This window comes from Scyliorhinus torazame, chromosome 5 (genome assembly GCF_047496885.1).
Source record: "Scyliorhinus torazame isolate Kashiwa2021f chromosome 5, sScyTor2.1, whole genome shotgun sequence".
NCBI classification, from domain to species: domain Eukaryota; kingdom Metazoa; phylum Chordata; class Chondrichthyes; order Carcharhiniformes; family Scyliorhinidae; genus Scyliorhinus; species Scyliorhinus torazame.
The window spans coordinates 161,785,399-161,795,341 of record NC_092711.1 but is presented as its reverse complement, the minus strand read 5'-3'; the positions used below and the strand labels follow the sequence as shown (position 1 = coordinate 161,795,341).

Genomic DNA, 9,943 nt, shown 5'->3' with positions numbered 1-9,943 from the left:
GGACTGTGAAAACAGCTGCAGTTGTTTTAAAAACCTGTGGAACTGATGTTCCACCAGCACATTCACACTGAGGAGGAGAGGCCGTTCGGCTACTTTCACTGTGCAAACAAGTTTAAAACGTCATCTACCCTGCTGATACACCAGTGAGTTCACACCTGGGAGAGGCTGTTCACTGTGTGGGAAGGGATTCACTCAGTTATCCAAATTGCAGACACACCAGCAAGTTCACACTGGGGAGAGGCCATTTACCTGCTCTGACTGTGGGAAGACATTCACTCTATTACACAACCTGCGGAAACACCAGCGACTTCATAAGTCTTCACAGGGATTGGATTCTGCTGTTATTGCTGCCATTAATGACATCCACACTGAACCATGTTAATTCTGACAGTAGGTGAATTGGGAGGGATGGATGGTTTCTTTCTGCTGAACTGCCCAGTCTCACCTTGCTCCCAGCCTCAAAGAGCATCCGTCTATTGTCATTCAAATGCTTTTTGTGTTCAAGTGACAAAGTTTGATTTTCCTGTTTGGAGCAACTGGGATCTTGGGCATCAGAAATAGAAGGATTGAGAACAAGAGCAGGGACGTTATGCTGAAGCTGTCTATAGCTTTGGTTAGGCCACAACTGGAGTATTGAATCCAGTTCTGGGTCTTTAGGAAGGATGTGAGGCGCCTTGAGAGAGGGGAGAGGAGATTTACCAGAATGGTTCCAGGGATAAGGGATTTTAACCACAAGTTTCATTGAAGAAGTTGGGTTTGTTCTCCTCAAACTGCCGTTGCTTAAACCGGTGTATTTCAAACTTTTTTTCCCGCAACCCACTTTTACCAAATTACTGATCTTTAGGACACACGCCGGCTGACCTTCACGATCATTATTGCTTGCCTTTAATGTGACAGGTGAGCCTGTTTGGTCCTCATGATCTGACTTGCTTTGCTATTTAATGTTACATTTTGATAAGGACGATAGTTGACGATTTAAGTTCTCGCTGCATCTTTTGAAAAAAATCAAGAGGTTTGTCCTCGAACTCGCCATGCATTTGAAGATTTGACGGTTTAATCTTTCATTTGCCAGTACTTCTCTGCATAGGGAAACCAGGGGCTGGTTTAGCACAGGGCTAAATCGCTGGCTTTGCAAGCAGACCAAGGCAGGCCAGCAGCACAGTTCAATTCCCGTAACAGCCTCCCCGAACAGGCGCCAGAATGTGGCGACTAGGGGCTTTTCACAGTAACTTCATTTGAAACCTACTTGTGATAATAAGCGATTTTATTGTATTTATTTTTTATATAACGCACAAGGGCTTTGCATCCTGAAGTGCATTGACACAATTAAAGCCATATCTCAAGAAATCATCTTTATACAGCTTTGTTCCCAATTTCAGTTTCTTCTTAATGAGGCCCTGAGGCTCTGTATTTATCTCACACCAGCACTGCTTTGTCCTGCCATGGACTCTCCTGCGAAGCTCTCTCCAGTAGATTCAGTTGTGAGATCCTGGTCTGTTTGTGTTCTGCCCTCTCTTCCTTATTACAAAATAATCCATCTTCAGTTCTTCACACAGTCCTGTTGCTTGCTTGCTGGCAGCTACAAAATGGAGGAATCTCTGCTCCACGATTTCACACCCAAAGCATCAACGTACAGGGCACATGGCGTCAGTGTACGTACCGGACGCGTGACCTTCTCACCGCCCTCTGGCGGAAAGACTCCATCGTTCATATTTAAAGGCCAGTCACAGTCGACATTCTTTTATTTTTTTAAACTTTATTTCCAATACCTGATTTTTCCAAGTTTATGACTTTATAATTACTGAAAATTAAAACATTTTCAGTTGAACATGTGCATCCTTACATTTACACACAAACTTTGTTTTAAATATATTCCCATTTATTCAGATATTTAAACAAGTACAGAAAAAAGTACAATCTTGTTTTTACTTTCCAAATTATGACTTTAGACAAGATGAAATAACTTGTCAAACACACACAATGTCACAATATTTCTCACCGTTTCCACTGCATTGCACTATCCAAACATCCAAGTCATCTCCTTCTCCATTCTCACCAAAAGCACTTACTCCCTGGTTTCCAGAGAGTGGTGACACAAAGCGATGACTGTGTAAGTTTCTGTGTAAGTGATGACTGTTAATATGTGTCGGCTGTACTGACTGGCCTCATTTGATCGGTATTCCTCGCCAACAAATCTGGCCTGGCTTCGCTCTCACTGTCCAGTAGCTGCATCCACCCCAGTCACAGACTGCTGACCACTGCCCGATCAGGACTTCACATTGTGGGAGTGCAAGCAGACATTGTGCCAGCTGTTGAACAGCTTGACCACAGAGCCGCAGGTCGTGTACTATCGATCGGTGGAGGGGGACGAACTGAGCAGCGCGCAGAAGACAAGCACCAGAGCGGAGCGCCAAGCTGGGGCCACCACTGTTACCATTGTGCACCCATGTGGATGCCTGCTAGCCCCTGTCCCCATCCCCTGCGTGCGGTGACCAGCACATAGCCCAGCCTCGAACCCCATGCCCCCAACACTGCAACCAATTGGAGACTGCCCGCAGCAGCATTCCGATAAGCTGGTCACGGCTGTTGGGGTCATCTTCCTATGATCGGGAATGCCACAACCGATCGCTCCACGACCCTCCCGACACCTTCCCATGACCCACCCATGGGTCGCGTTGGTCGCTGAAGGAAACCAACTGGTTCTGATAGGTAAAAAGGTTAATTAATGATCCTTTGATTGTAGATTTTTAAAAACTCAGTTCAAAAGTCATTTTAAAATGGATTCCATCATGACACTGCAAAACTGTACAAATTTAACATCAGTTTACAAAGCACACAGCTTGCAGAAATAAGTAAAGCGAAGGCACAGCATTTGAAACAGTTTGCAAACGAGCTAAGCAAATGCCACATTTCTACTGAAGGTCAGGTTGGCATTAGAGTTCATATGAGCCTTCCATTGTTGGAAAGAAGGAATTACAGGATAAAGCGCATACCAGTCCATGATAAAAACAGATTTTGCATACCAATGCCCACTAAAGAATTCACAGATGCAACATGGCTGTTAATTCTAAGTTAATGTTGCATATTGAAGGTTGACAACCCAATTATCGAACCAAATGTATTGAAGACTCATCCAAACCAATCAGCATGTTACAGGGGCAGGAATAGATTGACTTAGGCTGAAAACAAATTCCTTAAAGGTAATAGTTTTAGGCTATTATTTCATTCTAGAATCATCTTATACTTTTGCCAAGCTATTTACTATATTTATTTCATATTTTCATTCTACTTCTAATCTGCACAGCTGTTTGCTTTGAGCAAAGAAACCATTACTGTATTTTGAATTCCAAGTCGTTTGTAAATTACTAAGTATAACCAAGTAAAGCTTTCAGCAGGGGCCTGAATTGAGAACATTTTGATTTTGTAACCACAAGAAGATTACTCTCTTTATAATCAATAGATACCAATAAAATTTCATTTTGCATCCGAGAAGTCTAGTGCAAATTTCTGCCTCGTTAATTGTATAGGAGAATACAGTAACACAAAGGCATTCTTCATCAGTCTCGACCCTGAGTTTGAAAAACCCTGCCTTAACTTAATGGTACAAGAAATAAGGGGACACAGATTTCAGGTTTTGCAGAAGAGTTATATCTCTATCACAGCATTGTCTTGATGGGCTGAATAGCCTCCTTCACAGCCCCATGATTGTGATGTAAAGAGAAAAATTTCAGCTGTACCACTCTCTCTAACCCCCCCAAATCACTCTTCTCTGGTGCCATTCTCATAAATCTCCTCTGCATTCTCTCTGAGAACTTTATATTTCCTGAAAGTGTGGGGCCCACAAATAGGGTTCCATTCTAGAGGGATAGAATTGAAAAGCAGGGAGATTATGTTCAACTTGTTTAGAACCAGGCTTAGACTACACTGGGAGGACTGTCAACATTTGTGATCTCCATTTAGAAAAAGGAACTAGAGGCACTGGAGAAAGTTCAACAAAAATTCATAAGAATAATACCAGAACTGAGAGCATTTCACCCTCAGGAAAGATTGAGGCTGCTTTTCTCTAGAAAAGAGAAGACTGAAGGATGACGTGATGGAAATCTTTCAGATGATGAAGGAGGTCAATAATCCAATAGGGATTTGATGAGAAACCTCTTTACCCAGTGAGTGGTGAGAATGTGGAACTCACTACCACAGCGAGTGGTTGAGGTGAGCAGCATGAATACATTGAAGGGGAAGCTCGATACATACATGGGGAGAAAGGAATAGAAGGATATGCTGATGGGGGAGATGAAGAGGGGTGGGTGGAGGCTCTTGTGGAACATAAATACTGACAGAGACCAATTGTGCTGATGCGCTCCAAGGCTCAAAGAACATCAGACGAATGAAGATTTTGACCAATGGATGAGCGAGTTATTGACACAAAACGAAACCATTTTGAACTTGCTGTCTCCAAAAGAGAATCCAAAATGTTGGAGTCTGGGAAATTAACTGAAAAATGAAGCTCCGCCTACAACTGAGCCAGAAGAATAGAGTTTAAATGTGGGACTGACCGGGACATTCCCTTTGGATTGAAACAATGGGGAAACTACACACATGGAAGAAAATAAAGTTCAAAACTTGAACTTTGAACAGACTATTCGAAACTGAACTTGAAAACTCACATCTGAGCAGCAATGAGGACTCTCCTCTCGCAAAAGGAACTTTGGACGATAATTATTGTAAGAAGAAAACTTTCAGAAAATATAGCGAGCAATAATGTTTTCCATCTTAAGTGAACTGTGATTCCTAGACATGGAATTCAGCAGTGTGCTGTTAGCAAGATGGACTTGTGAATGTGAAGGGGACAATGGAGGGATTATTATGTCTTTAACAGATTATCAGATATTTAAACACAGGAAAACATAGGAACAGGAGTAGGCCATTCAGCCCCTCGAGCCTGCTCCACCATTCAATAAGATCATGGCTGTTGTTAAAATATACAGAAGGGTGTAAGTTGTAATATTCTAAATGGGGTATTACGAGGGTGATACATTTTCATTTCTTCCTGCGGAAGATGTTGTGAAGATCTAGTTTCATGATTCATGTTTAAGAAATATAACTTTTAGTTTGGGAATTGGATTTTTTAAAATTTAAGATAAATGGAAAACCTGGGTTGAGAATCTTACAGGAACGCCCTCAGGGAATTCGCAATCACCCATGTTGACTTAAGAAGTCAAAGCTGGAAGGGTAAGATCTGTAAAAGGGCAGCTGAGCTCTTTTTGCTGGAGTCCTGGAGACCTGGAGACATCGGGTCTGACAATTACTGCCCTGTCTTTGTCACAGAGGTGAATTCGTCATGCAGACCTCCGGGTCGAAAGGTATGGTTTTTGAAGCTGAACGCTTTAAACATCTGTTGGACATCCCAAAGAGTCTGTGTTGCCATGGGGATAAGTGATTCAGGGTGGAGCCTTGGTTTGAATTCTGGGTGTTTCTCATGGAAAGCTGGCAATCTGCAGTTCGCTTGGAAGTAGTCAGCTGTGGGACCAGGAGCTGTGAGACCAGAAGTCAAGAGGGCCGTGAGGAACCAGGGGTGTTGCTAATGTTTAAGTCTTTTAGTAAGAAGATAGTGAAGCCCACGTTGGACTGAGAGGTCCACAATTTTGAGGTATTAAAGGAAAGTTGTAGGGTTGTTCATCCGAAAGCTAATGGAAGGACCTCCATAAAATCTTGGCTAGCAGGGGCACGATGGGAATTCCAGATATTATTGACATCACTGTCTATATTGCAGCCACATATTTATTTATCTGCGATCACATAATCTCACCTCACAGAAAGAGGCAGTTCGGTCCATCGTGCCTCTGTTGGCTCTTTGAAAGAGCTACTTAATTAGTCCCATGATCCTGTCCTTTCCCCATGAACCCTGCAAACTAATCCCCTTCCAGTATTTATCCAACTCCCTTTGCTGAATCTGCTTCCACCAGCCTTTCAGACAGTGCATTCCGGATCACAACACCTCATTGTGTAAAGATTTATCTTTCTCATTTCCCCTCTGGCTTTTATGTCAATCACCTTAAATCTGTGTCCTCTGGTTAACAATCCCTTTGTCAGTGGAAACAGTTTCCTTTATTTATTTGAGGTAAACCAGTCATGATCTTGTCCAAATTCATTTAAAAGAAAGGTCCTGAACAGTCCCATTGTTCTGCCCATGGAACAATTTACATAAAAGCTTACATTCAATAAAATTAACCCAGTGACAGCAATGAGCAATTGTCTGCTTAAAACAAGTCTGATTCCAGATTGGGTAATGCTCATTCACGTGTTTAAAGTGGGTTTCCAGAACGGTCTTGAGCTAAGTTGGATTCTAGTCCTGGAGATACTGAATGTCCCTGGGGCAATTTTGCAAAATGACTGTTGGCTCAGGAATCGGAGGAAGATTCACAGATCCACATTGAATGGTCGCAAATTCAGGAGATGAAAATCACTTGTGTCTTTCATCAGCATACTATCTTTAAAAAATAAATACGGATAAATATTTACTATTTCAGAGTCCTGTCTTGCCTTTCTTTCAAATTGAAGCATTTTAGAGGGTCAATTTGGAACTGAGTAATTGGCACCTGTAACCAAATTAAACTGAGCCTAAATATTAATTATATACCCCTTAAAATCTGACAGAGAAAGATTCACGAGGATGATACCAGAACTGAGTTACAGGATAGATTGAACAGGCTGGGGATATTTTCTCTGGGAAAGAGAAGGTTGAAGACTGATCTGATAGTGATTTTAATGGGTGTGATGGGGTTGACATCATCAAGTCATGACTGATCACAGGATATAAATTCCAAACTGACAGTTCCAGTTGTCACAGAAAATGCTGTCGGCCACACACTCCTTTCTCCCTATTGATTTTAAGACTAATTAATCCCACTATTCGCCCCCAGTTCTCATCCCCGGAAGGTGCTGATTATCGGGTTCAGTTTCACTCCCACCTATTATCCTCCCCAATATGTTAGCCACACTGGGTTCCGTATGAATAATGGCGGGTATAACTCCCACAATCCCTCACGCTCGGGAAACTGCTCTATCCGCCGCGCAGGCATCTCGGGATGCGCATGTCCAAGGGAGATGGAAACTGCGCATGTGTGGAAGTTTCACCCCCCCCCCCCCCCAATTCGGCTGAGATGTTGACCAATGGGAAACTTGGAGGACCGGAAGGACTCTGGTCCTCCAGCCAGAATGCGGCCTTTCTTGAGGATGAAGATTGAGTAAAAGACTAAAATGTCCTCCTGTCTCCAACATCTGTGAGTAAAACACTTTCATTTCTCCCCCCTTTCCATTTCTTTTCTCATTCTCACCTTCAATTGGTCACTTGCAGCAACTGAAGGGAAAGGAAGTGAATCCAGGGAGGGTGCAGACTCTGCAAAGCTTGGCCCAGGTCTCTCTCTCTCTTAAGACATTGACATCCTTTCCTCCCTCAGCTTGACACATTTATTTGTCTGGCTAAAAGGATGGTCTCTTTCCTGATGTTCACAGTTAAAAGGCTGGTTTCCGAGGAGGTGGCTGACAGTAAATTAATATCAGACAGAGAAATATCCAGTATTGTTATATTATGCAGATTAGATATATTATTTATGGTTCTGTAATAAAGTACATTTATTATTTCTAGTTGTGTAATATTGTATTGTCGCTACATTTTATATTTCCAGACACAGAGTCATTGAGTCACCGAAGCAATCCATTCTGTAACTGACAGGAGAAATGTTTGTGATTTTGTGAAACCTGTTTTTGATGTATCAGCTATTTAAAGTCGAATTTATCATGTCTATTCAAATATTGGTCATGCCAGTGATGCCGCTATCTTAAGAAGGATAAATAAATTCAGAGTGTTGTGGATGTTCAGTCACTGAGTTTGTTCAAGACAGAGAATAGAGAAATTTTGGATATTTTAGGAATGAACAGACTTGGGGTGAGCGCAGGGATGTGAAGATCAGCCGTTATCTGATGAAGTGACAGAATAGTCTTGAGGGGCTGAATGGCCTCCTGCTGTTCCAGTTTCTCATGTTCTAATGTTATAAGAATTATCAGGAGTAAACAATGGCGACAGAAGGAGCGGGGGAAGTGAGGGTGCATGGGGAGGATTACAGTCAAGATGGGAGAACAACTGAATCAAATATAAAATGGTCTGTTCTGAATTTCTGTCCTGTACTGACAGTGATGACTTTTGAAAACACCTTTTACAGGATGTTCGAAGAGGACGATTTACAGACAGAAATCTCAAACCAAATGTCAAGATATGGCATTCACTCAATTCATCAGGATCTGAATCTCAAGGGTGAATTTTTGTCTCTTTTGTCGGCTTCAAGATATTTAAAATTTCAGTGTGACTGGAAAAGCACTGAGACGCACACACCTGAGTGGGAGTGTTCCAGTGCACTGACTGTGGAAAGAGCTTTAACCAGTTATCCAGTCTGAAAAAATCACAACGTTCCCAGCAGGGAGAGATTGCACCTTTGTTCGCTGTAAAGTCGAGGCTTCAATTGATCGTTCAACGTGGAGATAAACAAGGGCACCCACGCCATGGGGAAACCGTGGACATGTGGGGACTGTGGGAAGGGATTTTGTACCCCATCTGCACTGGAAACTCATCGACGTGGTCACACCGGAGAGAGGCCGTTCACTTGCTCTGTTTGTGGGAAGGGATTCACTCAGTTATCTCACCTGCAGACTCATCAGCGAGTTCACACTGGAGAGAAGCCGTTCACCTGCTCAGAGTGTGGAAAGGGATTCACTAATTCATCCAACCTGTTGGTGCACCAGCGGGTTCACACCAGGGAAAGGTCATTCATCTGCTCTGAATGTGGGAAGGGATTCAGTGATTCATCCACCCTGCTAACACACCAGTGAGTTCACACTGGGGAGAGACCGTTCACCTGTCCAGAGTGTAGGAAGAGATTCACTCAGTTATCCAATCTGCGGAAGCACCGACAGGTTCACACTGGGGAGAGGCCATTCACCTGCTCCGAGTGTGGAAAGGGATTCATTCAGTTATCCAACCTGCTAACACACAAGAGAATTCACACTGGAGAGAGGCCATTCTGTTGCTCTGGGTGTGAGAAGGGATTCACTGATCTATCCAACCTGCTGGCACATCAGCGAGTTCACACCGGGGAGAGGCCGTTCATCTGTTCTGAGTGTGGGAAGGGATTCACTCACTTGTCAAGTCTGCTAAGACACCAGCGAGTTCACAAGCGATGACAGGCTGGATTCTGCTGTTATTGCTGGTGTTAATCACATCCAGGACTGAACCATGTTCATTCTGACACTTGGTGAAGTGGGAGGGTCGCAGGGTTTCTTTCTGCTGGACTGGCCGGTCTCACAACTTTGCTTCCAGTGGGCTGATGCTCTTTGAGCCGAGGAGAGCACATTTCCACTGAAATGATCCACAAAAGCTGATGAAGGACATTTATTTTATCCTGGATAATAAATAGTGTTTTTCCTAACACTACAGGTAGATCTAAAATAAATATGTTCATAAGAAATGGGACTTTGAATTAATGATTCTTTTGAGCGTATGTCTAGAAGTTTTACAGAATCAAGAGGAGGAGGGGGGGGTTTAAACTAAAATAGTCAGGGGGTGGGAACCTATGTCAGGATTAAGAGCAGGGGGAATCAGAAACACAAGAAAAATACAGCAAAGAGAATAAAAAAGCAGAGAAACCAAGGGCCTGTATCAGATAACGACATTGTAATAAATAGTAGGGACCGGTCAAGGAATGTTAAAAGGACTATCCTTTTTTTCCCCATAAATTTAGGATACCCAATTATTTTTTTCAATTAAAGGGGAATTTAGCGTGGTTAATCCACCTAACCTGCACATCTTTGGGTTGTGGGGGTGAAACCCACGCAGACAAAGGAGAATGTGCAAACTCCACACGAACGCTGACCCAGGGTTGGGAGCGAACCC

The 9,943-nt window shown here is 43.0% G+C and overlaps 1 long non-coding RNA gene across 1 annotated transcript; it reads left to right on the top strand.

Annotated features, from left to right (window-relative positions):
- The first annotated feature begins 7,155 nt into the window (after window positions 1–7,155).
- LOC140422273 (uncharacterized) lies at window positions 7,156–9,518 on the top strand. Its single transcript, XR_011947347.1, has 2 exons — window positions 7,156–7,280; window positions 8,220–9,518. It is a non-coding gene; the product is annotated as an uncharacterized lncRNA (long non-coding RNA).
- Window positions 9,519–9,943: the final 425 nt, after the last annotated feature.